This window comes from Marmota marmota, unplaced genomic scaffold (assembly GCF_001458135.2).
Source record: "Marmota marmota marmota unplaced genomic scaffold, marMar, whole genome shotgun sequence".
NCBI lineage: Eukaryota > Metazoa > Chordata > Mammalia > Rodentia > Sciuridae > Marmota > Marmota marmota.
Window position 1 is genome coordinate 43,719,450 of NW_026000229.1, and position 27,695 is coordinate 43,747,144.

Here is a 27,695-nt window from a genome sequence, read left to right on the forward strand (position 1 = left end):
AGATAGGAAGCACTAAAATCAAGGAACTTTATAATTCTTCCAATCATTTCTGTTTTCTTCTTACAGACTCTATGACTTTCTTGGCATTCTTACAGTGTCACAAGAAGGGAAGCATTAAACCAGTCTACACTGCAGATGCTATACTCCTGCCTTTGAAACTGACTTGACCATGAAATGACCAATGCTTCCAGCTAGGTCTCATTATACTGGCAAATCTCTATTAAAAAACAGAGGTCAACTTTTGGTCAGTAGGGTTATTTTAGTCAATAAAGACTTAGCCAAAGTCATAGAAAGCTATAAAAGGGGAACAAAAAGGGCTTCTTTTTCTTTTGTTCTTTTTTTTTTTTTATCTAGGAAACAGCCTGCTCAGTTACAAGCTGTGAACCTTAAAGAGCCTCTCAAAGACTTTAGGGAATCCTTTCTTCATGTCTTCTTCACCTCCCAAAAGTAACATCACATAAGAAAAAAAATGAATACCAGTTTCCCATCTGATCTCCATGAGAATTTAGGAATTGGAGATACTCAACACATCTGGGTTCACATTGTTACCTGATTTGTATCATCATATGGGTAAGATACATTAAGCACACTGAAGAATAAATCTTTTCCCCACAATTTGAAAAAAGGAAGTAGATATGAGATTCTTACTTATTGAATGCTCAAGGCTTTACCAATAATGGTTGACTATAGAGTATCTAACAAGGGTAGGCTGGGTACATTCTATGTCACAGTTAGTAAGATTGTAGATAGCTTCCTTTCAAAAATTAGAAGTATTTCTGTTCAGATATGTGAACTCATTCTGTGGAATATATTTTTTTAAATGGGAAATTTAAATCAGGGACAATAATTGCATATGTTAAGTGAAATCTGCATTTCCAGATTAAGGAACTTGCTTTTGAACAATAATTCTCCAATTAGACCCAACAAGGAGGTTTAAATTGGCTTTTCTGCTCAACAGACATTTTCGGTACCATTTTAGAAAGGATCAAGGACTCAGGCAGGGCGTCTTGAGGGTATATCTTACTTGAAGGTCTGCCACAAAGCAGAGCCTCCGAGGAGGGGACGAACATGTGAACTCAGAGGGGAAGTTGCCCTGATATCCCTCTACTCTACCCACCACTAGCCACCTCTGTTAAAAGAAAACCCAATTGTTTCACATTGTGTGTGTTTAGATTTTATAAATTCTACCAGTACTTGACAGACCACAGTAATAGAACATCTGTATAAAACTTTCAGAAGAAAGACTGTTTGGGTGGAACTTCATTTGAGACACCCAACTACCCTCTAGGGAAAACATAACAGATGTTGTCACTCTAACGGTACTCACAGGAGGCTAATGGAAACCAGAAACTCTTAAGTGACTTACCCCTGGTCACATGACTAGTGAACAACAGACATGCAACTTGGACTCTAGTATGGTTCTCTTATCATTATCCCACCACTGCTGACAGTCAGTTAAAAAAAAAAAAAAAGACCAAGAAACAAAACAGCATCTTTAAAAACCCAACACTTACCATTGGATAGGATTTAAAATGCAATGCTGCACTACACAGAATGAAGCAAGTGGGCAAAGCCACTCCTTGGTGGAGCTTTCCCATTTAATATGACTTTATTAAATCTTGAAGTAGATATCTTTTGGGGAGCATTGTACGTCTGGTTAAATATTCAGTATTCTATAAGGGCTATAAGTTATAGGCAACAGTTTTATGGGTTTATCTGCTTCTCCTTTTGACCCTGTTGTTGTTTAAGGGGACATGTCGGTATTAAGAGTTCAATGAACTCTTATGTTTGCCATAGGGATCAAAGAAGGTCCCTTCTTCACATTAATCTAGTGTCACTTTAACAAATCCACTGTAAGAGACATTTTGCAAGATATTCATTGTCGTATAGAGTGCTTAAGTAGAGGATCTTCTTGGGTAGACCAGGACAGGGCAGCCCAGTGGGGAGAGCAGTGGCCATGAGTTGGGGGCACTGCAAGTCAATCCAGCAAGGACAGCTACAGTCCCCACTGCTATTTGCCAAGCTCATAATCAAGGGGCAGGAAGATAACATTTGAGGAGAAGCAATAAAAATTAAAGATAGGTGTGAGTTAAAAAGGTAAGCAGATTTTTGCTGTTAATAAGGAGGTGGAAGAAGAAGAAGTGGAAGAGGAAGATAATATTCACCAAACCTTCATGAGTTCTTAACCAGATTAGGCCCTAGACTAAGTGTGTCCCCTGCCTCATTCATTTAGTTCTCACAGTCTAAGAGGTAGGTACTAGCAATAGTCCCATCTTAACCACATCAACTTAGGGAGGTTAGGTAACATGCCCAAACTCACAAAGCTATTAAGTCACAGAACTAGAACTTGAATTCTACCTACCTTAAGATGGGAAGTTACAACATATTGTATTTCTGAAAACTTCAGGCATAAATAACTAAATCTGCTATGGAAGGCCCTTTGGGGACGTAAGGTTCACTACAAAGGATTATATTCCTTCTCCTAGAAAAAGACTATTAGCATAGTGTTTCTATTAAGCATGTAGCAGCATAATCTATATACCCTTTAACCAGAATATAAATTACTTGACCACAAAGAAAAAGAACATACAATGTTTAACACATTCCTGTTAGAAATTCTATTTTGTCCTGAAAAAAACTAGTGCCCTTGGTTTAATGTTTCTGCTACAGCCCGGAGAAGAACTTGCTCACCATGTTCCACCATGTCCTGCAGTAGTTTATCTACTTAAAATGTCTCTTACAGTAGATTTCTTAAAAAGAGAAAGGTAGAAGTTGGACATCAGCATTACATTTGCCTCAAGTGAAGTAAGAGAATTATGACTGAATATCAATGGTTTGCTACCATAGAGGATATAATAAAAAGGATCAGAGCACCCCCACCTTTGGCACAGTCCCCCTTGTGATGGAATCGGCTATGAATGTGGACAGTTGAACTATGTGTGCTCAAACATTTAAACCAATTCCACTTTTGACGTAAGGCTGCAAGTTATGATGGTAATACAGAAACTATCTCTAACTATTTCTTTTCCCTTGGCATCAGAATTTAAAAGATTTGAAGTCTCAGTCATTGAGGGAAATTATTATCATCATATTCCTCATTTCAACAACTGCTAAGATAGAGACCATCTATGACACAGCAGGTATGTTCTGACCCAAAGGCTTAGCAAAGGGGAGAGTGCCATCTTGGGATCAACAACACTGTCTTCAATAAACAGCAACTCTAAGAATTCCCCATTGGATGACCACTCACAGTCTCATGACTTTATGCAAAAACACACCCACAATTCCTGCAGCTGGAGATATCACATGGGTGTCTAACAATTCTTTCACAGTTTCATTTGATTTTTTGAAGCATTTCCAGGTGATTCCATAAATCAATTTTCAAAAATCTATTACTTGATTGCAATAGAAAGAAAAAATATAAAAAAGGATATTATATCAGAAATAATAATTTTCAGTTGTTTAAATGGCAGATTTAAAAGAATCAAGGAGAACAAAACTATCTATCAGAATAATGTAAAAACCAAAGTTTGTGATATAGACAGTTGTCCTAGAGAGTAGCCTCATGCCACATTTAGAAACCTGTTTTCCTGGAGTTTTAAAACATATCCAAAAATAGATGAAAATTCTTTGAAAAATATATAATAGTTTAATAGAAATATTTCTGGTTTTGATATTGCTAAAACTTCTAATTTTAAGAAATAAATCCATCTAGTGAAAAACAGAAATTGAGTTTTGAGACAAATGACTGTCATTTCTATTCTTAATGGGAAGAGTGGTGGGAAGAGTGATTCCCTTGCCAGTATGTCAGAGAATCCCTGGGAATGAAAGGACTCTGAGCATAGAAAGATTTATATTGTCTCTGGCAAGTTTCAAAGACAGATTGAAATAAAAGCAAATATATAAGTACAGTAAATACATTGGCACTAGTATTAGGAATGAAGAGTGAGAAGGAAACTAGGCCTGGGGCTCCAGCCTTTCATAAAAGGGCTTTCTTTTCTTTTTCTATTGTTGTTGTTATTGTTGTTATAGCCTTGAATAAAAAGTACCATTGGCACATTATTTTATCTCCCAGATTGCTAAATAAATCTATGAGCCAGATGAGGCCACCTGTAAGTAACAGTGTTCTCTAAAGTAGATGCAAGCTTGCGTGATGAATCAATTTTCCAGTTAGAAAATTCTATATGGATTAAGAGATAAAGGTTTATCAAGAAAGCAATTTTGAAAGGGCCTGACATCATAAGCAGAAATATCCGTTTGGCTGATTGGGGACCTACTGAACCAAATAAATCTTTAGTTTTCATATTTTATTAGTGCATCTTAATTATGCAGATGGTGCATTTCATTGTGGCATGTTGGTACTATATATTATATAATGTGATCAATTTTGCTGCCTTAATACCTCCCTGTGCCCTTCTCCCTCCCCCTGCTCCCCTTCTTCTATCTTACCAGTCTCCCTTCCACTCTCCTGATGTCCTTTTTCCCTCTAGTTTCCACATAGGAGAGGAAACATCCGATTCTTTTGAGTTAGGCTCACTTCACTTAGCACAATGATCTCCATGAAACAAACAAATTTTCAACAATCAACTCTTTCTTCTAAAAACCATGTTTTATAACATTAAATGTTTTAGTAAAGGCCAACATTCATAATATAAGTAACTTCAATGCATATCAATTCCATTAATGGTTCTTAGAGTTTAATTATTAATGGAGGAGAAAATGAACTATGGGGTTTTTTGTTTGTTTTTAATCTTGACAGGATCCAACATTTCCCTATTTTTTCTTCCATCTTAATTGCCTTCCCAGACCAAAGTATCACTAATATACTATAACTGGTTAATACTTCCTCATTCTAAGATGTCTTAAGAAAATATACAAAATGCAGTTCACAAATACAGTTAGAAACATGATGAGTTATGCAATACCATAAGGCAAACATAGTGTTTAGACACCTGATCCAAAAAAGACAAATGTGTTTTACCTTTACGGTGCTCAGAGATTTTATGGTTATAATGAAAATTTCATGCCATTACTAAGGTATAAAAAGGTGGAACATGTGGATTTATAAGTAAATGATCAACCTTACCCTAACTTAAGTTTCTTTGAGGAAGCCAAGGCCAAGGCCACTGCTATACTCAGCTTTCTGGAAGTAGAACAGTAAGATGAAGAAAGGCATGACAGATGCTGTGGGAATGTTATGCAGATTTCACAAGCTGAGCCACAGCCAGGTGTGTAGCCAAGCACAGCAGAGTCACCAAGGGATAGGATGAAAAGAAGATGAGGAGAAAGATATTGGTTATGCGGTTTGACAGTGAGTTGGAAATTCTATTTAATTTTTAGCTCATTTAACCCTAGTAATTAGTTTCTGCTTCAGAAGTTTGTTATTCTCATTTTGTACATCACAGTAAATGAGCTTCAGAAGCAGCTAGTGGCAGAGTTGGGCTTCTGTACAAGGTCAATATAACTCCAAAGTTGATAGTCCTCTCAGTACAGCCCATTAGAGTAAGTTGGGCTTGAAGACCATTAGTAGTCCAGCTTATAAGGAAGGATTTTAAAAGCTGAGAAAAGGGAAAAGAGAATGTGGATAACTTCAATAAAGGTGAAGAAAATATAAAAGACAGAGAATTTAAGAATGTAGCTTTGAGGATGAAGAGGGCAGGACAGAGGAAGAAGGAGAGCCAGATCATAGAACTATCGCAGTAAACATGAGGATGATCTTCCAGGGAGGCTTTCTGATAAAAGCACATCATATATCCCACAAGACAAGGACGTGTGTCAGGGGGATCTACCAGAGTCCAGCCTAGTCAACCTCTTTGTGAAACTGATGGACAAAGATTCCTATTAAAGGAGTAGGCAGTCAGGGAGATGTACTTGGGATTGAAGGAGGAAGAGGACACATTTGTTGAATCTGGAGGAAAGGGGGAGCTGTAGGGAAGAGGTATGAGGCAAGAAAGATGAAGGCAATGGTGAGAAAAGGACAAGATCTGACTTATAGGAAAGGAGGCAGCAAATTTCTTTGTGTTCATAAAAGATTTTGCAAGACCTTAGTATCAGGCAGTTCTGCTTCAGGGCCCCAGTGAGAAAGGATGTTCAGTGTGCAACAAAAGGCCATTCTCTTCTATGTGCCACCTCCTTCAGTGCTCTAAGGACTCAAAAAGTCTGTTACAGAAGCCTGCTGTGCCCAATTGGGCATTGTTGTTTGCTTTTATTTGTTGTTTCTTTTCTGCTGCTAGAGATTAAACCTCACATGCTGGGCAAGCACTCTACCACTGAGCTATTTCCCCTGTCCAGGAGGCTGTTCTCATTGAGGGAACCAATAGTAAAGCCCAGGGACAGGTGCTGTGAGGAGGAGGCTGGAGCAGAGCATGACTGATCTGATTGCTGAGCGCACACAAGACCCTAAGAAATAACAGGGAGGATTTAAGAATTGGATAAAGTCCTGCATAAATAGAAAATAACTAAGGATCCACATAATAGCATCTTATTATTATTATAATTAATAGGGCTTCCCTGGAACTCATACACAAGTAATTGGTGGATTAAGTTTACATATTGCCGCAGTCTGGCTGGGCACAAAATCACGAGCCACTCAAACAGGAACAAACTTTATTTTTGAAACTCCCGCCAATGCCCTGTATGCTTCCGGGAAATATGCCGACCCACACACGCGGCGTTCTCCCGGGCCACACTACTCCAAACAGGAAATCCCTCCTCCGGAATTCCCTCCTACCCGCACTTTCCCAACCAATGGGAACTCTTTGGGAGTCCCGCTAGAGCTCCAAAGTAGCAGGCCGAAGTGGACAGCAGGGGTCTAATATCCATTTGAATGCAGATCTTAACATAATCATATCATCTCAATGGCGTCACCTTTCAACCAAAAATGCCATGCATCATTACTACTTGGCTATGGCTCTTAGCAACATATGATGAAAAAGAGATAAGTAACACAGAAAAGAAAATGAAAAAGAAGAAACCCCATGTTAAATATGGCTCGTATCTTGAAGAAAGAAAATAAAATGTATACAAATGGAATGGGTCATAGGGAAAGCTTTTTACTCTTGAGCATTTTAAATGCACTTAATGACTATTTGAAGGAAATTAAAATTATCCATCCAGTTCTACAGGTCAATTGGGCTTGCTTAATACTTCTTCCTTTTCAGATTCTAAACCATGACCAGGGCCTGTTGATTTTACCTCCATGAAGGCTAATGCTTGAATGAGTTGGCCTTCAAAACCACTTCTATCCTGAGAGAGCATTTGTGTGTGTGTGTGTGTGTGTGTGTGTGTGTGTGTATGTTTTGGGATGTGTACTTCTTGGAAAGGCAAATAATTTCTGATTTCTTAAGTTATATTCCATAATAGTTAAAATCATAAAATTTTAGTTTCCACCAAAAAATAGGTTCCAATAATTATTATGTTTTCTTGATTCAGTTAGTTGGATCATTTAATTCCTCAATACATAAATTTGATCCATCAATATTTAAGGGATAAATAAAGAGTATCCAGCTAAATATTAGCTACTGGATTCTCAGGAGCATAGGATCTCTTTTCATATTCTTCTATACTACTTTCCCCTACTAATGTCACTAATGACAAGATCTCTGTGTACAACTGACCAATATTTCAACTTACACAATAGTTGAGCAATCAAAAATATTTCCACAATTTACATTACGGTTTTCAAAAGCAAAGTGCAATGGACCAATTATATCAGGATTTCTGTTTCAAAATCTGGGTTGTAACCTGTGAGGCTCAATGGGGATCCCATTATAATAAGAAGAGCTTTCAGATGGAGTGAATTTTCCTTTCCACATGCCTGTGTTCATTAGTAAAGCTATATTCCTTTCAGAGGAAGAAACTATTCTTCAAGAGTTAGGGTCTCAGTGATAGAAACTTCCCAGGTTATTTCTAGGAGATAAATGATATTCTGGGAAAAAAATGCCGTCAGTAGTTTAAGAATCATGCCATCTATTTTTTCCTTTCACTACTTTTGTTTTGTAAGAAATTCAAGATGACATACAGCTTCTATTATTCTGCATCTATTCCCCTTTTCTTTGCATCTAAATAAAGAAGTGTTATGGTTTATATATGAGGTGTCCCCCCAAAACTGATATGAGACAGTGCAGGAAAGTTCAAGGTAAAATGTTTTGAGTTTTGAGAGCCTTAACCTAATCAGAGCATTAATATCCTGATAGAGATTAACTGGGTGGCAACAGTAGGCAGATAGGGTATGGCTGGAGAAAATGGGGGGTGTCGCTGAGGAGTGTGCTCTTAGAGTTTATATTTTATCAGTGGCCATGGGAAGTCTCTCTCGGCTTCCTGGTTCCATGTCCTGAGCTACTATCCTCCACCACACCTTTCCACCATCATGTTCTTCTGCCTCATCTCATGCCCTGAGGAATGGAGTTGGATGTCTATGGACTAAGATCTCTGAAACCATGAGCCTCCAAATAAACTTTTCCTTCCCTAATTGTTCTTGTCAGATCTTTTGGTCACAGCAGCAAAATAGCTGACTAAAAAAAGAAGTGTCTTTAGAAATCAAACACAGAACACTTTACATGGTCCTTGCTCTATATTTGTGTCCTGACAACAGCTAGGTGAATAGCATAGCAAAAATTTAGTACACAGCAAAGCAGAGACACCCTGAAAAATACCACTGCACCCCCACCCCCCGCAACACACATACTTAGAATTTTTCACATGGATGTAAAAAAATCATGTAAGAAATTTTCACCCATCTATGAATCCTCTCAAATGAGTTGAAATATGAAATATTTACTATTATCAGAGTTGAACTGAATATGACCATCGGGTACAGTGCCTCAAAATTGCACAGTGCCTTATAGTTTTTGAAGGAATCTCATAAACATTAGCTTATTTAAACAAGCCATTTGTATGAAAATTCTATCAAGATTAGCATGTAAAAATGTGAGACACACAGACTTCACTGAGGGCGGTTTGAGAGAAATAGCTAGTTGGAGGAACACCAGAACAAATGGTATATTTTCCATTTAAAAAATCACTCATGAGGTGCCCGTTATGTGTCAGGCATTCTCCTCTGCACTGTTCTAGTTGGATAGTCTGTCTTTAAGCATCTCTAACCAGCCTTTTCACATTTCCTTTCCCTTAGTTGTAATACTTTCTTTCTGTCCCTAAGAAAATTCATTCTCAAAATATGGCCAGTTACAAGCCATTTAGCTTTTGATTAAATGTATTAGCCATCATATGATATTCTCATTTTCAAGGTCATGCTGTCGATGAAGAATGACAGGCTGTACTAATCACTAGGGTATATAAATAACTCAAAAAAACAAATAACCCAAATAATAAATGGGACAAAAACCTGAAGAGACACTTCTCAGAAGATGATGTACAATCAATTAATAAATACATGAAGAAGTGTTCATCATCACTAGCAATTAGAGAAATGCAAACCAAAATCACCCTCGATCTAAACCCAAAGGACTTAAAAACAGCATACTACAGGAACACAGCCACATCAATGTTTATAGCAGCACAGTTCACAATAGCTAAACCATGGAACCAACCTAGATGCCTTTCAATAGATGAATGGTTTAAAAAAAGTGGCATATATATATACACAATGGAATTTTACTCAGCAATAAAAGAGAACAAAATCATGGCATTTGCAGGTAAATGGATGGAGTTAGAGAACATAATGCTAAGTGAAGTTAGCCAATCCCAAAAAACCAAATGCTGAATGTTTTCTTTGATATAAGGAGGCTGATTCATAGTGGGATAGGGAGTGAGAGCATGGGAGGAATAGATGAACTCTAGATAGGGCAGAGGGGTTGGAGGGAAGGAAGGGGCATGGGGTAATTAATGATGGTGGAATGTGGTGATCATTACTCTCCAAAGTACATCTATGAAGACACTAATTGGTGTGAATATACTATGTATACAACCAGAGATATGAAAAATTGTGCTCTATATATGTAATAAGAATTTTAATACATTCTGCTGTCATATATAAATAAAAAATTTACATAAATAAAAAATATGAAAATTAAAAAAAAAAGAATGACAGGCAATGAAGTCATTTAATGAAAAGAATTCCAGCTTCACTTAAACAGAAGAGGCACTGACAGGGTCTTCCTGGCATTAATGAGGTCCTTCTACTGCTGCCTGCAGCCAAGGTGCTACTTAGTGATACAAAAAGTATTTTTAAGCATTGGTTCTTAAGCAAAAGATGAAGAAATACTCTGTCTTTAAATAGTTAAGATAATTACTATCACTTATTGATCACTTGCCATGTATACTGGCCATTCTTCTGAGGGTTTTACATGTTTTAACACAATTTTCATAAAAAATTCCATAACGTAGGTAATATTATTGTTCCCATTTGAAAAGGAAGAAACTGAGTCATAGAGAGGGTAAGGACCTTGTCTATGGTGTCACAGGTAGCAATGGCTGAACTGGGATTGGAATTTAGGTGGTCTGACCCAGAGCTAGGTTCTCAAGAACCTTTATAGGACTGACAGGGTCCCCAGTCTCATTCAGAAGACAGACTCTCTCCTTTTCTAACTCCTCTTCCTTAAGTTATAGAATATGGAGCCTCCACCCATGTACAACTGGTCTGGAACTTATTAGTCTTCACATGACATAGTGTCCCTTCAGCACAGACTGAGGAAAAAGAAACCTATTCAGAGTCAGAAGCCTTGGACTCAAGTGTGGCTTTGCTAATCACTAACCTCTCTTCACATCAGGGTTCTCATCTGTAAAATAGCCTTTTACTCTATTTACAGTACAATTCCATAATCCTCCTGCAGAGAACAGAGACCACTCACCAAATCACCTCTCCAGATAGACAGTAAATTCAGGGCACATGGGACCAGAACCCAGACTTATAGAGTCAAAAGACACAACAAGACAGTAAGGGGAGGAGACAGGCAAATTAAATGGTATAACAAATTAAGCTGTATAGAGGGAAAAAAGCCAAACCTTCATTAGGAACACTAGAACCAAAAGAACAGCAAATGAAGTACTGAAAATAAGTAATGGCACTTCATATAAAATTAACATGGGTGAAAATGAATGAATTAATCAAGGCATATTATTTCCACCTTCATTTATAAACAATCATTGCTAATTTAAGTGAGACCCAGGCCACAGTCACCTCTCCCCCACCGTCCCCCCCGCCCCCAACACTTCTCAGGCTCCTTCCCCTGCTTTGGTCCAAATACTTTGACACTTAATATGTACCACCTGAAGTGGTGCCAGTAACCACTCCCTCCTGGGCCATGTATAAAAGAAAAATCTCCAACTTGAGGCCTTGTAGGGCTTTTATCTTTTGATCTAATCAGTTTATGATGTTTCCATATGCCTTTCTGAGTCTCCAACCTGTTTGGCCATCTCTGTCACAATGATTGGCTCAATTCCAACCATGTCCATAAAATCAGGCTCTGCGCTCCATACTTCACAGTTTAAAAGGACCAGAGTATCCTCTCTCCCACCCCTCAGCACAATGTTAGGACCTACAACTGCCTAAGTTCAAATCCTAAGATGGCTATGTAAATCTTTTGTGTTTCAGTTTCTCATCCCTTAAATATAGCAAATAATGCTGCTCGATAACTCATTCGTAACTAGAACATGGTATGTGGTTCTATGTAGTAGGAGTGACATAAATAATTGCAAGTATTATTATGTGCTCTAGACCCTCATTATACAGGAATGGAATCCCAATGCACTCTCCTTCCTATTGCCAATGAACTTTTCATAGCATATTTTTCCTATCTAATCAAAAGTTCCTTAAAAGGAGGTACTATCATCACTACCATCTTTGTGTTCCCTGTAGTACACCCTTTAAAAACAGCAGATATAAAATAAACAATGGATTAAAATATCATTATATAAAATCAACGTGTGCCTTTGCCTGAAAATTCAAGCATGATATTATTTGTGGTTATCATGAATGATTAGTGATAATGATAACTTGAGCTTTACTTTCCAAAAATCCCAACAATAAAATAGATGATAAAATCATTATCAGGAACAAAATCAGCTCAAGTTAAGTTCAAGAATCAAAGACTAGCTTGATAATCAAAATTCCACCATCAATCAAGTTAATGCAAAAATCATTTTAAAAAAGATTTTTTTAATGTTCCCAGATACTAAACAGGGGTAGGGAAATGGATTAATGAAAACTTGACTTGTCCCTGGAGTGAAAAATAAAAGCTATGATTTCAAGATTCCAACATAAATTTTAAAATATATTTTTACAGTTCCCTTTACCTGAACTGCCCCAGAATCTTTATGACCCAGTATCTGGCTACCTGCAGGTATCTGCTGAAATGATGTATCATTAGAAAGGCTCCCTTGGCACCCGATATGAAACAGTGCCCCTGGCCAACATCATTCTCAAGTCCCTTTCTCTGATGTATCTGGCTCCACAGAACTTGTCATCTGTCACATCATATTCTTATAGTTCTCGGTCTCTTCCCAAACTAGAATGTAATCATCAGAAAAGAGTTTTTCCACTGCAATGTCCAGTGTTGGCGATTAACTAGAAAATTGCAGGATCTCAGTAAAAATTTGTCCAAGGAGGGATTCACTTATTAATACAGATATTAACAAATATATAGGTAATGCTTTTAAGAGTGCCTGGCACACAGTGAGCACAGTTATGTTAGGAGTAGAAGCAGCAGTTTTATTCCTTCATCTCTTTTTGATTGCCTTGGGTGACCAGAAAAAAAAAATAGGAAGAGTTAGATAAGTGTGTGGACAGGAGAAGCAGCTTTGGAATCTAGGAGTAGAAATATCCACTTCATGGGAAGTGAGAAGAGACATCTCTGGAATGTCTTTCTCTTAGCTTCCTGGTACACCTGAATGAGCTCTTGAACACAGCATGGGTAGAGAGCAAGCTTTATTGGAACTGGAGGAATAAAAATGTGAGAGGGAAAACAAGGCTACAACCAAGAAGCTAGGAGTAAGACATTGCAGAGAAGCCCAGGACCAGAGTGTAGCTTGACCATGAACCGAAGGGACCAGCCATGACTTGGTCCACCTTCTTACCTAGATTGGCCTCTGCTTGGGCAAGCTTCAGGCGTTGAGATGTCAAAATCGTGATGCCACCAGGCCTGTATAGAAAAAATAAGCAAGGTTTACCTGAAGCAATTTGCACATGAGGAGAGGGGGATGTTGCCAGGTTGCCTGTTGCTTATATATGTGGGGAAGCCATTTCAAAGGGGTTTTTAGACTAGGGAATCATGATTCTGACCCCATTCCTTTAGAAGATCTTACATTTTCCATGAGAGAACCATGACCTTTCACCTGCACACTGCACAGTACACCAATATGCTGGTTTGCATGATGGAAGAGTTTCCAGAAGGCAGAACTTTCTGTGCTAAAACCAGCAAAGTCCAGGCAAACCAGTGCCAGTGACAACCTGCCGCTTCAAACTTGTTCCAAACTTGTAGATTCTCTACTTGTCCCCACTTGAAGAAGAACAATCTTTTCAAAACAAAGAGTCTCGCCGTGTTACCTTGTCAGTCACACATCAAAACCTTTCAGTGTCTTGCTCTTAAGACAGACATCAGCCCTTAAAATCCTGAAAGACCCTACGTGGTCAGACCCTTATCTATTTTTCTAGCTTCATTTTGCACCACCCAGGGACAGTTACCTTTTGGTGGCTCACATGCGGGCCACAACTTCCTGCTGTGGGGGTTCCACACATGCCATTCCTTCTGCACAAAATATGATTGCCACTGCTCTTTTACTTTCTTTCTCTCCCAAACATTTTTTGCATATTTCACATAGTTTCATTCCTAAACATTTTTTATATCAGAGTTTTATCAACTGACACTATTTCAGAGATGTCTCTTCTCACTTCCTAGAGCAGACAAATTCCCTCTTCTGTGCCCTGAATAGTAGCCACTGCTATTGGCACCCACCCATATCCTCTATATATCACCTTCACATAGAGAGTTGCTCACTGCAAATACCCATGGCTTTCTATCCAATGTCTTTGTTCTGCCCATGAGAGTACCTCCCTCGCACACAGGCTGGCAGTTGATAAGTTTGGAGGGACTGGCAGAAACCGGATCAGGTAAACTTTAGGGCCCATGACATAAGTCTAAATTTTGTCCTAAGTCCAATTTATGAGAAGCTACTGGAGAGTTTTAACACAGGGAAGAGAAAAGATCTGATTACACTTTAAAAAGTTCACTTGAACTGCTGCTTTATATGAAAGGGCAGGCATGGAGACACAGAGAGACTAGTTGAGAGGTTAGTTCCAAGATTACTTTTCTAGAAGGAATCATTGGAAGTGCAACTGAAAGCAGAGTGGCCTTCTATAGCACAGCAGCGAGCTCCTTCAACTTCAGGTCAGCCGCAGAAGAGCAGATTGCCTAAAAGGGACCTCAGAAATGTTGTTCATTCAAGATGGTCCTCAGAAGGGGATTACAATTGTATTATTTTAATGTATAAAGCAGAGACAAGCAAACAGAACATAAAAAGGATAAGCAGTTTATCTGTGGTACTAACATTTCACAAGGGGAAGATAATTAGGTGAATAATGTCTAAAGGAAAAGAACAATGAAGAGAAGTTTGAGAAACACTGTTCTAGAACATTAGGCTGAAGGCTCCTTCTTAGGGCCACCAGTTGCTATTACGCTGGCCTGGGATGGCCCCCAGCCTCCTGGACCAATAGCCCCAAAACTGCCCTGCCACCTCATGTTTCCTTGGAGAGGTACAGACACTGACTCATTCTCCTTCTCAATGGGAAGATGGTCCAGTAAGATAAGATGGTCTGTTTGCAAGTCAGCCTCTCTGAACACAAATGCTCCTGTTTGCAGACTCTCTAGAAGCACAGTGAAAGAAGTAAGTTTCAGGAGTTACGTAGGGTAATGCAGATATTGTGCATCTCAGCAGGACCTCTGGTTCCATGTTTCATGTTTCTCTTTCTACAAAGACTCCTTCAACCCCTCACCTGAAGTTCTATGCTTTCAACAAAGTACAGGCAAAAATATCTCCTGCCCTGGAATCTGGGGGAGGGGAGGTTGTGGAAAATTATTCCTTCCTTTAAGCATCCTGAGTACTTTATAAAAATAATAGCAATAGCTACTATTTCTTGAGAACTTGGGACAGGCATTATGTAAGCATTTCATCTGAATGGTTTCATTTAATCCTCCCACTATAACCCCATTTTACAGATAGAAAACCAAGGCTTAGAGAAATGGAAGCACTTGCTTGATGTCAGATAGCTAATGCATGGTGGAATGTAGATTCAACATCAAGCAGTCTCTTAACCTGTAGACTCTACAGACACTGTTATATTACTCACTCCACTGAGTTTTAATCAGCAGTGCATGTGCCTCTTTCCTCTATTAAATCAATCATACACAATCCAAGCCTGGTATCATAAAAACAGAAAGAGTTTTAAAATAAAACCCTTTTGTATAACTTTAGGAAATGACTTATTGAGACTCTGCTTTCTCATCTATAAAATGGAGACAATAAATGCCTATCTAATAAGTTTGTTGTTGAGACAAAATTAGATCCAAACTTCAAGGCACTTACCATAGTGACACATAGAGGCCTATTTAATTAATCATGTCTTAACTGAGTGTCTATGGAATGCCAGCCCTGTAATGGAAACAGAAATAATGAAACACCTGTCATGGAGCTCACACACCAGGAATTTAGTACATGTGGGCTGCTCTCACTCTTGAGAATAGGGACTGTGTTACTAAGCACGGGATTTCTAAAGTTCTGTAACACCTGGCACCAAGTACACAGCATAACATCTTAGTGAGTGAATAATGATGACTTACACAACTCCAGAAACCCAGTGTACTGGGGATTATGAATGATGATGTTAAGGTTGTGGATTGATACTTATCAAACAGCAGGTAAAACACCTGAAAGTAAAGGGCAGCAAGATCACACCTGGAGGTTATATGTATGAAAGCCATTTAATTATAGAGCTACCTCTGAACAACTCTTAAAATTATATTTATGGAACAAGGTAGAATGTAATAAAATAAATGATATAGAAATAAAAATACATTTAGCAATATTCAAGAGGTGGGGTGGGGAGGAAGATTCAAAGGCATTAATCATCCCAAAAAAGGTAGTAAATGGATACTATCCATTTAAAGGACAAAGTAATTTACAAATACAACATCATAATGACAACAATAATTTATTTTTAACTAAACTCATTATCATTTATTTTTAGATAGATAATTTTTGTTAAAGAAATAATATGTCTTGAAATGAGGTAAAATTATTTGAGGATGTAGCTAATTCTTCCTACCAGAAATACAGATCATTGTTATTTTATTCTTGATATATTTTTTCTTTTTTATTGCAAAGAAGTTATTTCTTTAAAATGATTTCACATCTCTATTTCACATTTATGATTGTTTCTTTTAATTACACCTAAAAACAATAGAGTATTTTTTTTTTTGCTTATGCTGCAAATGGTATCTTTAAAATCACTTTAAGAATACCATTTGCCAGGCAGAAAAGATTGGGTTCTTTTGCTCTTTATAAACCAATCCACTTAAAAATACAGCTAATGAATAGTCACATATATGTTTATACTTTTTAGGGTTTTTACATTAAGACTAAGAGATTATGAAAAAGCTTCATGATGCTAGACTATGTCTGTTGGAGTCTTGAAGACAAGGATTTTCAACCTCAGTGGCTTTCCTTGTCCCTTCCTGTTTAAGACATTATTATTATTGAATGTCAATACTTGCTTGCTGTCATAAATGACAAATTGGAATAATCTATACCTAGATAGGAATAATAATCTGAAATACACAGCAATGACATAGATGTTAAACCTAGCTTCTACCTGATGTTTGGTTGATGAAATAGCTGAGCTACCTGTTTAGGTTTGGCAAAAGGTACCATAGCAACTTTTTTGTTTTGGGGGAAATAGTTTGGGAGAAAAGTTGGTATGGTATTTTGCACTGCTGGTGGGACTGCAAATTGGGGCAACAACTCTGAAAAGCAGTAGAAGATTCCTCAAAAAACTAGGAGTGAAACCACCATTTGACCTAATTATACCAATCCTCAGTACATATCTAAAGGAGTTAAAAATCAGCATATTACAATGATGCAGCCACATCAATGTTTACAGCAGCTCAATTCACAACAGATAAGCTATAGAATCAATCTAGATGCCCTTCAACAGATGAATGAATAAAGAAAATGTGGTATATAATATATACACAATGTAATATTAATAAGCCACAAAAAGAATGACTTCATGACATTCGCTGGTAAATGGATGGAGTTGTAAACTAAAAGTAAATAAGCCAATACCCAAAACCCAAAGGCCGAATGTTCTTTGAGATATGTGAATGGGTGGGAGAAGTACAGAAGTTCGAAGGATTAGACAAAGGGGAATGAAGGGAATGGAGGGAGAATAGGAAAGATAGTAGAATAAATAGAACATAACTTTCCTATGTTCATATATGAATACATCACAGTGAAACTCCACATCATGTACAACCACAAAAATGGTATACTAATTAGAATAATATATACTCCATGTATGTATTGTATGTCAAAATACTCTGCTGATATGCTTATCTAAAAAGAACAAATAATAAAAAGAATGAGGTGGCAACATATGCAGATATGGAAAGCTCTCCAGGACATATTGTCACATTTTTAAAAAGCGAGGTACAGTGCATCACATAATGATACTAACTATATAAATGTTTAAAGTGTATTTATGTATATATGGCATTTAATTAATTTTAAGATGTATACTTTGTTTCCACAGCAGAATTTTTCTTAGCATTTTTCTTTATGCAATTATACAAATGTAATTTGTATTTGTGTAACTGTATAAAATTATAATCAATAATTATTTAGGTTTGATAAAATGTATTATAGGCTTTCCAGACAATACAAGATAAATTATCAATAATAAAAAAGAAAACCTGGTATTTTGATTTATTTCTTAGACTAATTCAAAGAATCTGCTGAGTTCTGAATTATTACATTAAAATTACAGAAGGTATTTTCAATTTCGGTGACCCACTAGCTGTGATAATTTTAGTCACTGTAAATTCCAGTTTAGAGAATAGAAAATATATTTTTGTTTCATTTACTTTTGGGAAATGTCTTCTCTCAAAGAAAGTTTGTATGCTGTGTTTTTATAAATGAAAGAAGAAACTTTTCATAAAATTATTTGTGAAGTACTTTAACTCTATTACTGCTCTCTATTAAAATGTGGGTTGGCATTTCCAGTCTAGGAGTTAGTGATATTCACAGGGAAAAATGATCGAGTTCTTTGTTTAAAGAAAACTCAGACATTACCCATCCCATCTCTCTCCCAAAGCTGAACTTTCTTTCATTGCAACCCTCATGAATGGCCATCCCATCTTGCCTTAAATTCTTCTATAGCAAAGAGTTACCCATCCCAAAAGGAAGGCTTCGTGGCATTTCAGACACCTCTAAATGTAAAAGCTTTTCCCTTATTTTGAGCCAAAATGTATTTTTTATTAATTTCTTTCCAGTGGTGTTTGTTCTTACTTTCAAAACTGCAATGAGTAAATCCATATTGTCTTCTGACTAATTGCCCTTTAAATACCACCAGCCAACTTGTTTCCTGACACATCATCCTGAGCAAAGCACTCAACCTCTTCAGTAAGCTCTCAAATGCAACAGTTTTATCCTTAAAGCTCCTGTGTATCAAATAAAAAGTACACTGAAATTTAATTTCACTCCAATCAGAATGGCAATCATCAAGAATACAAATAACAATAAATACTGACAAAGCTATGGAGAAAATGGTACAGTTATATATTGTTGGTGGGACTGCAAATTAGTACACCTACTTTGTAAAGCAATATGGAGATTCCTCAAAAGATTAGGAATGGAACCACCATATGACCCAGTTATCCTTGGTCAAAAATAACTAAAATTAACATACTGTAGTTATACATCCTTGGTCCAAAATAACTAAAATTAACATACTGTAGTTATACATGCATACCAATATTTATAGCACAATACACAAAAACCAGGTTATGGAATCAGGCTAGGTACCTATCAACAGATGACTAGATAAAGAAAATGTGGTATATATACAGTAGAGTTTTACTGAGCCATAAAGAAGAATGAAATTATGTCATTGCTGATAAATGAATAGATCTGGAAAACATCATGCTAAGTGAGATAAGTCAGACTCAGAACCCAGAGGGAGGGAGGTAGAGAAGGAGAAAATAGGGGCTAGGAAATTAAATTTACTAATTTATGCTATGTGAATATACAACAATGAATCCCACTATTATGTATAATGCACCAATAAAACTTTTGGAAATTCTTGTGTATCATCCAACTATTATCTGTGGTCAACAGTTTTACTTTACAAGGTAGTTAAAAACAGTTCCTTTAAAAAAATGCCAAAATTTGTTCTAGGATCAAATATAATTCATACAACTGTCACTTTAAAACATTAGATGAACACATCGTAAATAGCTAGACATTATCTTACTATCCCTTCACCTATCTTGAGTTTCAGTTTCCCCTTTACCATAGTTTTCTGCCTTTGCAGCTTTGGAGACTATTCTTAAATTCTGATTGCAAGCAACTAAAATTGGTTTTGGAAACCTTAAAAAAAAGCAGACATATTTAATTTTATGAAATTTGTGGAAAATTTTATGAAATAAGAGTAGAAAGCCAAGAGTAGGAGGAACAGGAAGTAGAGCCTCCAGGGCCTCTGCAGCAGGTTCACAGGCCACCCCTGCTGCACCTCCCTCCCTATGACTTAACTCCAGTGACTCCTAGTCACTGTAATCCTCCAACCCAAAACACTAACTTGGGAAAGAGAAGCGATGTGGCCCAGGTTGGATCAACTCTCTATTCCTGGTTTAACTAGTCTTGATCAGGGACAGGGTCATGCAGGGGACTCCAGGCCTGCAGACTGAAGTCATTCCTAGAGAAAGGAAAATGGATGTGAACAAGACAAAACCCCCAAATTGTTGTATTTCTAAAGGAAAGTAATGATCAGAGATGTTAATCTATTTATTCTTATTTCTTCTTATTCCCTCCTTTTGCTTGAAAACTCCCCCCCCATAAGACAAGTATCAGAATTGATACTTATTGCATCAGGAGAGCTGTGTGACAAGGAAAAAAAGAGAAATAGTCATGGATATTTCTAGATTTTCTCAAATCCTAAATTTCTAGAACAACATAAGGAATTTCTGGAAGGATATTTAAAAAAGAGAGATTTATGGATAAGCAAAGTCTTAAAGAAATATGAAATATGAATGATCTCCCCAGGGTTATCAGAAAAGGAGGGAGGGAGGCTTGAGGACCCTAGAGAAGAGAGCTCACAGGCCCTGCTTCCTTTATAAATATCTACCCTAACCCCTCCTCCTTCTCAGATGCAGTTTGGGCAGTGGTTCCCTTCACAGCCATTTTAGAGTCTTTACTGGCTCTCCAGTTTGTCATTTGCTCTTGATTTTAAAATTTTGTTATTCTTAACAAATTATGTTAATTAAGCTCTTGAATTTAACAAATGGTGATACAAATTGGCAGCTATGGATATGTTATGATTACAACCAAAGATGAAAAAAAATCGCCCCCCCCCAAAAAAATAAAAGCCAAGCCCCAAAAGCTGAGTCTGGGAGTTGACTCTTTGTTTTTTGTAGTCATCAGGGATATTACTTCCTGAAGACAAGTTGAGTGATGTAATGAACAAAGCCCAGGGAGTCGGGTGACCTGGATCTATTCTTAGCTGAATGTGTGTGACCTTGGGCAAATCACTTTTGTCTCCCCCCTCAATATTCTCCATGTATGAGAAAAAAAATCTTGTCACCTACATAGAGAATAATTTAGGTACAGTAATTATACCCAAGATGTAAGATGCAAAATATTGCTGTTTCAGAAAGTGTTGTTTATTTCTAGAAACAATCAATATGCTAGTTTTCCTTAAGACACTGCAGTTTTTTGGAATTTTAGTTCTTCAAATAATCATAAAAATTAACTTATGTTTTTATAGCCTAAAATTAGGGCCAGCTTAAGGCAAATCAGAAAGTGACCTTAACACAAGGACAATACCCCCTGTTATGTGAGATGTGTTCTAATCATATTTACTTGGCGGCTGTATAGGTAGAAAAGAGAGGGAACAAAAGCCCTGCCTGTTTTCTATAGGTAAAATGTTGATGATGCTACAAAAGAAAAGAGATAAATGGATATAAGGACACTAGCAAATGAGAACAGGACTGATGCCAATTTTGTAGATGAATTCCATTTTCTGCAAATCTGTGGGCTTTTAAAAAAATTATTTGCAAAGCTTTCCAAATATAAGCTAGGCTTAGAAAATTTTCTAAAGTGGATGCCTTCATCTAAAAGAGGAAAGGATGACCATTTTAATGCTTAAATAAAAGCAACCCCTGCTTTTCACTAGATCCACACCCACAATACTGCATTATATTTATGGTTTATCCTGCTTTGAAAGCTTAAAAATAAAATTTAAAGCCAGGAATGTTCTCTGTGGCTTACTAGGGCACAGACAGAAAGTAGTATGCAAGTCCATCAGGTAAATACTATCCATATTCCATTTAGACCTACACCCCTGAGCACATTAGCCTCTCTGAGTCCTGACTTCCTCATCTATGGTGAAGCAGAGCACCATTTGCCTATTGCACAAGAGCTATGATCAGAATAAGTAACCTAAGGAAGGAGCTTAACTGGGATATATAATTCATTCTCACTGCTGCCCTTAGAATAGAATTTGAGGACAATTTTCTCAGATTAGAGAACATCAACAAGTTACACGGACCCTGTGGTGTAATGGTGAGAAATCAGCTTTATTAGGATGCACAAGGCTAAGATCACAAGGATGTGCTTCCAGTTAGTGAATGATTCAGAGCAGCAAGGCACCCTTTGGAAACAGTGGCAAAGATTTTATTTACTGCCTCCTGGGCACTGAACACATTTAAACATAATATTTGCCAAGTTGTAATTCAATGGGAAGAGGAGAAATACCATTAAACACGATGACAGCAATTATTCCAAAATACTTTCTCCTTCCTAGCTCATCAATTTTATAACATTAAAGAGCAGAAACTCTGCTCTGTAGCACTTGGAGAAACTGAGACCCTGGAAAGAGTTCTTGGGATTCTGAAGAGGAGCTCTTGGGGAACATGAGACAGTACTATGATCACATGTGTCCTCTTCAGAAGGGTTCTCACTCAGTCACATGAATGATGTGATTCATTCAACCAATTCCATATAACTTCATTTGTGCAAATATCAAAGTTTGGGGAACTTTGCAGGTCCCCAAAATTACCACAGTGAGTAGACCACTGGGGAGGCAGGTTCTCTTTCTTTTTTAAACACCTGTATTTTGCTTTCCATGTTCCACAAAGGATTTCATGAGAGAAAGCATCTGAACCTGGATGAGTATGTATAAAAACTTATGTGGTAAAAATGGAGCAAACATGGGCTAACAATAGCATTGCTCTCTTTGATGGATTTTAAAAGTATCAGTCTTCTGGTTACTAAGGTGCTTCTTTCATAAGAGCATGCAGAGCTTAGAGCACTCTTATCTGACATGAAAAGCCTAGGGAAGATATGAGAGTACTAGGCCCTTAGAGTAGCCACATAATGGTTGCTCTGCTTTTATCTCCCCTCCCCAGTCAGCCTTTTAGCAGTGTCTGCTCCTTCTAAATTGATGTCCAGATCCTGACGGCCAAGACAAATGCTGATGCATCCTGCCTACCTTCAAAATATTTCTCCTAATATCTTGTCACTTGGAATACCAAAAGAAAAAGTGTTTAATTTGGAGAGTGTTGATCTTTAATAACCATCTATGACACTTTGGAAAAGAGAACTAAGCATGGTCTTAATAAGAAGGAACACAAAAGAAATCAGTTTTGATTACAGTAAGGCTATTAAAAAAAAAAAACAGGTTTAAAAAGAAGAAGAAGAACTTAACTAGAAGCCTGCTTCCTGTAGAGAATTTCAGAAGTATTGGTCATTTCAGGAAAGTGGTAGGATAAGGAGGCCCAAAAGAGGACCAGCCCTCTCCCTCCTTCCAACACCCACACATCACTAAGGCAGTGTATGTTCAATGCCTAGAGAAGGACAGAAATCTGAACTACTCTGGGACATTTTTATACTCTTAGCCAGAGGACTCTAAAATCTAAATAAGAGAGAAATGTTCATTCCCCAGATCTTTGTTTTACATGTTGATAAGGTTAGGAAATTTGAAGCTTTCTTTACATCTTCCCACCATGGTAATTATTTTACAGGGCATGCAAATAACTGCTTTGTCAGCACTTTAACACAGGCGCCAAATTCAGGGATGTGTCAATTCCTTCACAAGGCCAGCCTGTTGGTGCAAGCTTATATTTGCTGTACAAGAACACAATTCCCATGGTTTAGCATCTTTGCAAGATCAAGCAAATCAGATTAACAGCTGTAACTTTGTCAACACGCAGGTTGGGGCCTGCTGAGAATTAAGCTTGTTTTTTAATAGAGACTATGTACCTCTAAAAATAATGACTGTTATTAAGGGTTAGGGCCCAACAACAGATTATGAGTAACCCCCAAACATGATCCAACTACCAACAGTGGAATCACTACATGTTATTAAATATCTCTGATGAATTTTCACACATAGAATTTTAAGGTCATCTGAAACACTACAGCTTGGAATGACATGCACAAGCCAAAAGCTTTAACATAAGATTAGACTTTGAGACATGGTATATGTGTTAAGAGAGGTGGGCTTCTCCATCCTCTATCAAGGGTGTTTAGCATCATCACATCAAAGTAGAGTCTCTTCTCACTCCCCTTCCTTTGGGGATAGCGCTATCAACTATATGTCTGCATATGGAGGAAGACCAGGATATGAAACCCACTCTCAGAAAATCATAGAACCTACTGAACCCCATTCCCTTGGTCAAAGCATTTAGTCTACACAGATTACAATCATGACCATGGCCTCATCAATCAGATTTCTTTTCTGGGATTTTTCACTTTGGAGGTGGAGGAGAAAGGAGCTGTCTTTGGGTAACAAAGCTAGAAGGATGTGAATCTAGAGCTTATGAAGGTGATAAAACAGGGTATATGATATAAAAGAATAAGGCCAACACAGAGAAAAAAGAACAAGCTAGATAGAAGAAACAAAATATCAAGAGACAAAGAGACAGAAACTTTGAAAGTTTCTGAATCTTAAAACCCAACTGTAGGTAGACCAGCTTGGAAATTCAGACATTTGAATCTGCTTTTATTCAGTTAGGAAAACCAAAAATGCTTATTTTTGAATAATATTTTTTTTTCTGCTGAGTTTCTATCCCATATATCAGAAAGGATCTTAACTAATATAACTGAAAAAAATACTCTAAATTTCAAATACTCCTCCACAAGTGGATAGAACTATTAATAGCCTTTTCAGAATGAGAGAATTGATCCACAGAGATGTTCAGTGATTGCTTTCTGTTTTCTATATGAATAAGGAGAAATATATTAGAAAAGAAAAATACTGTAAAATATAAGTTCTTCCACGTTGGCAAGTTAAGAGTTTCTTTAATTCCCAGGAACATTTGAAGAAAAGCACTTTGGCTTCCTCTGGGCAGAAGCCAATGCATTCACTAATGATTCCATAAAAAGCACAATTAACTAAATCAGTGCACTGAGCATCCAGTGAGAAAGCTACAGCCTAAGATAGGCCCAGAGGCCCAGAAATTGTCTCTAAAGCTGCATCTTTAATGCATCTTAACTGAGACCTTGATAAGGACTCGTGCTGGTAAGAGAAATTTCTGTCCCAACACATGTTACTTCAGTCAGTGTCACCCTTGCAAGATGTAGTCCTATGAGGAATCTGAAGACTACCATTCCCCTTTGCATTATCTCTGAGACCTAAAAGGGTTGGGGAAAGTTAAGTAGGAAAGAATGCACACTTTTAAGGTCTTTATTATCCCTTTTGGCTAATATCATTAATGGAAGTTAACATTAGTTCTCCACTTATTATTTGCCAGTAATTACTAAGCATTTTACTTACATTATTTTCTTTAGTACACACAACTTCTTGTACGAGGCAGGTAATATTATTCCCATTTTAGAGATGAGAAACTAAAGCTCAAGAGCCAAAATCACTTAGCTAGTAAATTACTGGTCCAGAATTTCAAATTATGTCTGACAGGTTTATGAGCTTAGCCATTATGATATACTGCCTCTTGACCATTGTCCATCATATCCCCCCAGTGATGCCACTACTTCTTAGTTACTGCAGTCTCTCTAAAAACATTTTACTTTTTGGTTCTGCCACTAGATAGTAACACAGTTGAAAGGGGAATAATGTTTAGATATCTCTGATCAAGGAGACCTAGGATTCACAGAATACTCTTAAGGCAACATCTTTCACAGTGACAGTTAATTTATTATGCAATCCTCAACTTTATAGTTTTCTTCCTGAAAGAGGGTTAGTAAGTCTGAGACCCAAGAGATCTTGCAGTAAGCCCTGGAAACAACTGAGTAATGACTGTCAAATCTCAGTGATATGCCTATGAGTTGCTATTTGGTGTGGGAAATCGAACCTAATTCTCCCTCTCAGGAACTCAGATCCCCCAAGGTGGAATAGCACATGATGAGACATACCACCTATGTAAACATGGACAATAAACATGCTTCGGTAGTAACTAGAGCCCCTCTGAGATAAAGTTAGATGCTCTGCTGCTTGATCTGGACCTCTCAATGGTATGAGTCTGGGCATTCACCTCTCCATGACTGAAATACTCATATTGCACAGGTCTATAGATAGGTCCAAGACTCTGCATTCAGCCCATCAGGAGTGTGTGAATGCCAATGTCAAACTCTCCAGAGTCATCAAGACAAAATGTGAATGATTAAAATACTGCTTTTCCTTTGGCAATTTCAACTGCAACTGGGGATAAGGAAAATCACTGCCACCCCACTCTCACTCTTCTCCAACTACATGTCCTTGAGTTCACTGAGGGCTTGGCTGTGGCCTCAGGAGATAAGGGTTTGCTTGCTATTTGGGGGAAAAGGCGGCGGGTGGGGGGGGGGGGGTCCAGCACTTACATGCCTGAACAGAGGCTGCCTTTACAGAACCTGAAGAGCTCTGATGGAGGAAGAGAGAAGCTGTTGATGGTTGTGGTCGTGGTGGTGGTGATGATGATGATGATGATGATGATGGTGACGATAAAGAAGAAGATGATGAAAACGACGAAAATCTATAAATAGGAGCACAAAGCAGCAACAGATATCCTTCTAATCATTGCCAATCATAATCACTAAACGATTTTGTTCTCAATCCAATCCCACTGCGGTGCTCGACCTCCAAGCTAAACACTTCCAGCTTCAAAATAAAGCACTGCATCCTTCCCTCCCCAGCCCTCCAACCCTTCCGTCTTTCCTTTGCCAAGCCAAGAATGAGACTGCACTGGCGGGTCAGAAACTAAGACCTGAGAATTAATGACAGGAGTTCTGTAGGGAGGAGCTTTGGGGTAACCCCCGGGGGTGCCTATCAAGGCACTTCCGAGTAGCTTGGTTGGGGAACCTCTGAAGAGCCAACGCAGGAGAGGGAGATAATGTATGGGGCATAACCGATTTGACAGAAATCTGCAGCCAGGGGAGGTGGAGCCATTGGTCGGGAAGAAGAGATGGGGCAGACGGCCGGGAAGAAGACTGGCTTTCTTTACCTGACCAGGTGTAATAGCCGAGGCGGCTGCAGCGAGGATGCTGAGCTCCAGTCCAGAGCCAGAGCTGGAAGAGGCTGCTGCGCCGTCCTGCGCCGAGGCCCCGCCCCTAACCCGAGGCACCGCCTCCCTAGCACGCGCCCGCCGGACTTGCTGTTTGGGGGAGGTGAGCAGTGGACTGATTGGCAGCGATCATAACCAATAGAAACTTGCAGCGGTTCTGGGAGGTGGATGGGAAGGTGGGGCGGGAGGCGAAGGCGTCCAATCAATAGCCGAGCCGCTAGGCCTGGCTGGGGGCTCGGAGCTGCCACTGGGGACCTCCAGGTTCAGGCTGCTGGGTTGGGGGCGGTGGTCGTTAGGTTAGGTCTAAGGTGAAAAGCCAGGGCAACCACCAATCCTGACGCCATGTGCCCAGTTGCCCGTTCGCGGGCGCCTCTCAGGGCCCATTCTCTGGCTCTGGATGGTTCGAAGTAATGGGGGTCCGGAACGCCCACTGTCTCAAAGGTTCCCTCACCTCCACGGAGGGGCAAGGACTGCGGCTCCAGCGGTCTGCTCGGCGCCCTCTGCCCCGGCACGCTCAGCCCAACCATTCTCCATCCTAACTGCTCAAACTAACAAAGGAGGAAAACTGAAGAAATAGAATCCACGCGTAAACACAAACCCTTATGTCAACACCCCCCCGCCCCGCGCGCACACACACCCCAGCCATCTCCAGCCCACCCTCCCTGTCTCCGCTCCAAACCGTGATTTAGTCATAACTGCCGGGTGGCGGGTAAATTCGTTTGACTACTGTGAGTTAAAAGCTAAATCGGCTTACCAGAAAATGATCAAAGACCTTTAGCCATCAGGAAAAGAAAGACTTAGTCCGGATGTCAAGGGGCCTGGGCCTCACAAGGGAGCTTGTCTGCTTGGGTGAAAACTGCAGAATTAAAGATCTTGTTACCACTATTTCTGTGCTGGTGATTCAGTAGGGACCTTGAAACCAAGGCACTATGTTTTGCCCCAAATAAGTGTCTAACCATTAATGATTACAGTTTA

At 38.5% G+C, this 27,695-nt stretch overlaps 1 protein-coding gene across 5 annotated transcripts in view; it reads right to left on the bottom strand.

Annotated features, from left to right (window-relative positions):
* The window catches only part of Fmn1 (formin 1), a 399,662-nt gene extending 372,942 nt beyond the window's left edge, over positions 1-26,720 (bottom strand). For 2 of the 5 annotated variants that reach the window (XR_007343831.1, XM_015480854.2), the window contains exons 1-2: positions 26,041-26,273; positions 13,033-13,097 (exon numbers count right to left, since the gene is read on the bottom strand). The gene's annotated coding sequence lies outside the window, so the exon portion shown is untranslated. Of the gene's footprint in view, positions 1-13,032; positions 13,098-26,040; positions 26,301-26,660 lie in introns of those variants that run through there. The other 3 variants (XM_048793077.1, XM_015480855.2, XM_048793080.1) reach the window with 3 other exon arrangements.
* Between the last annotated feature and the right edge of the window lie 975 nt (positions 26,721-27,695).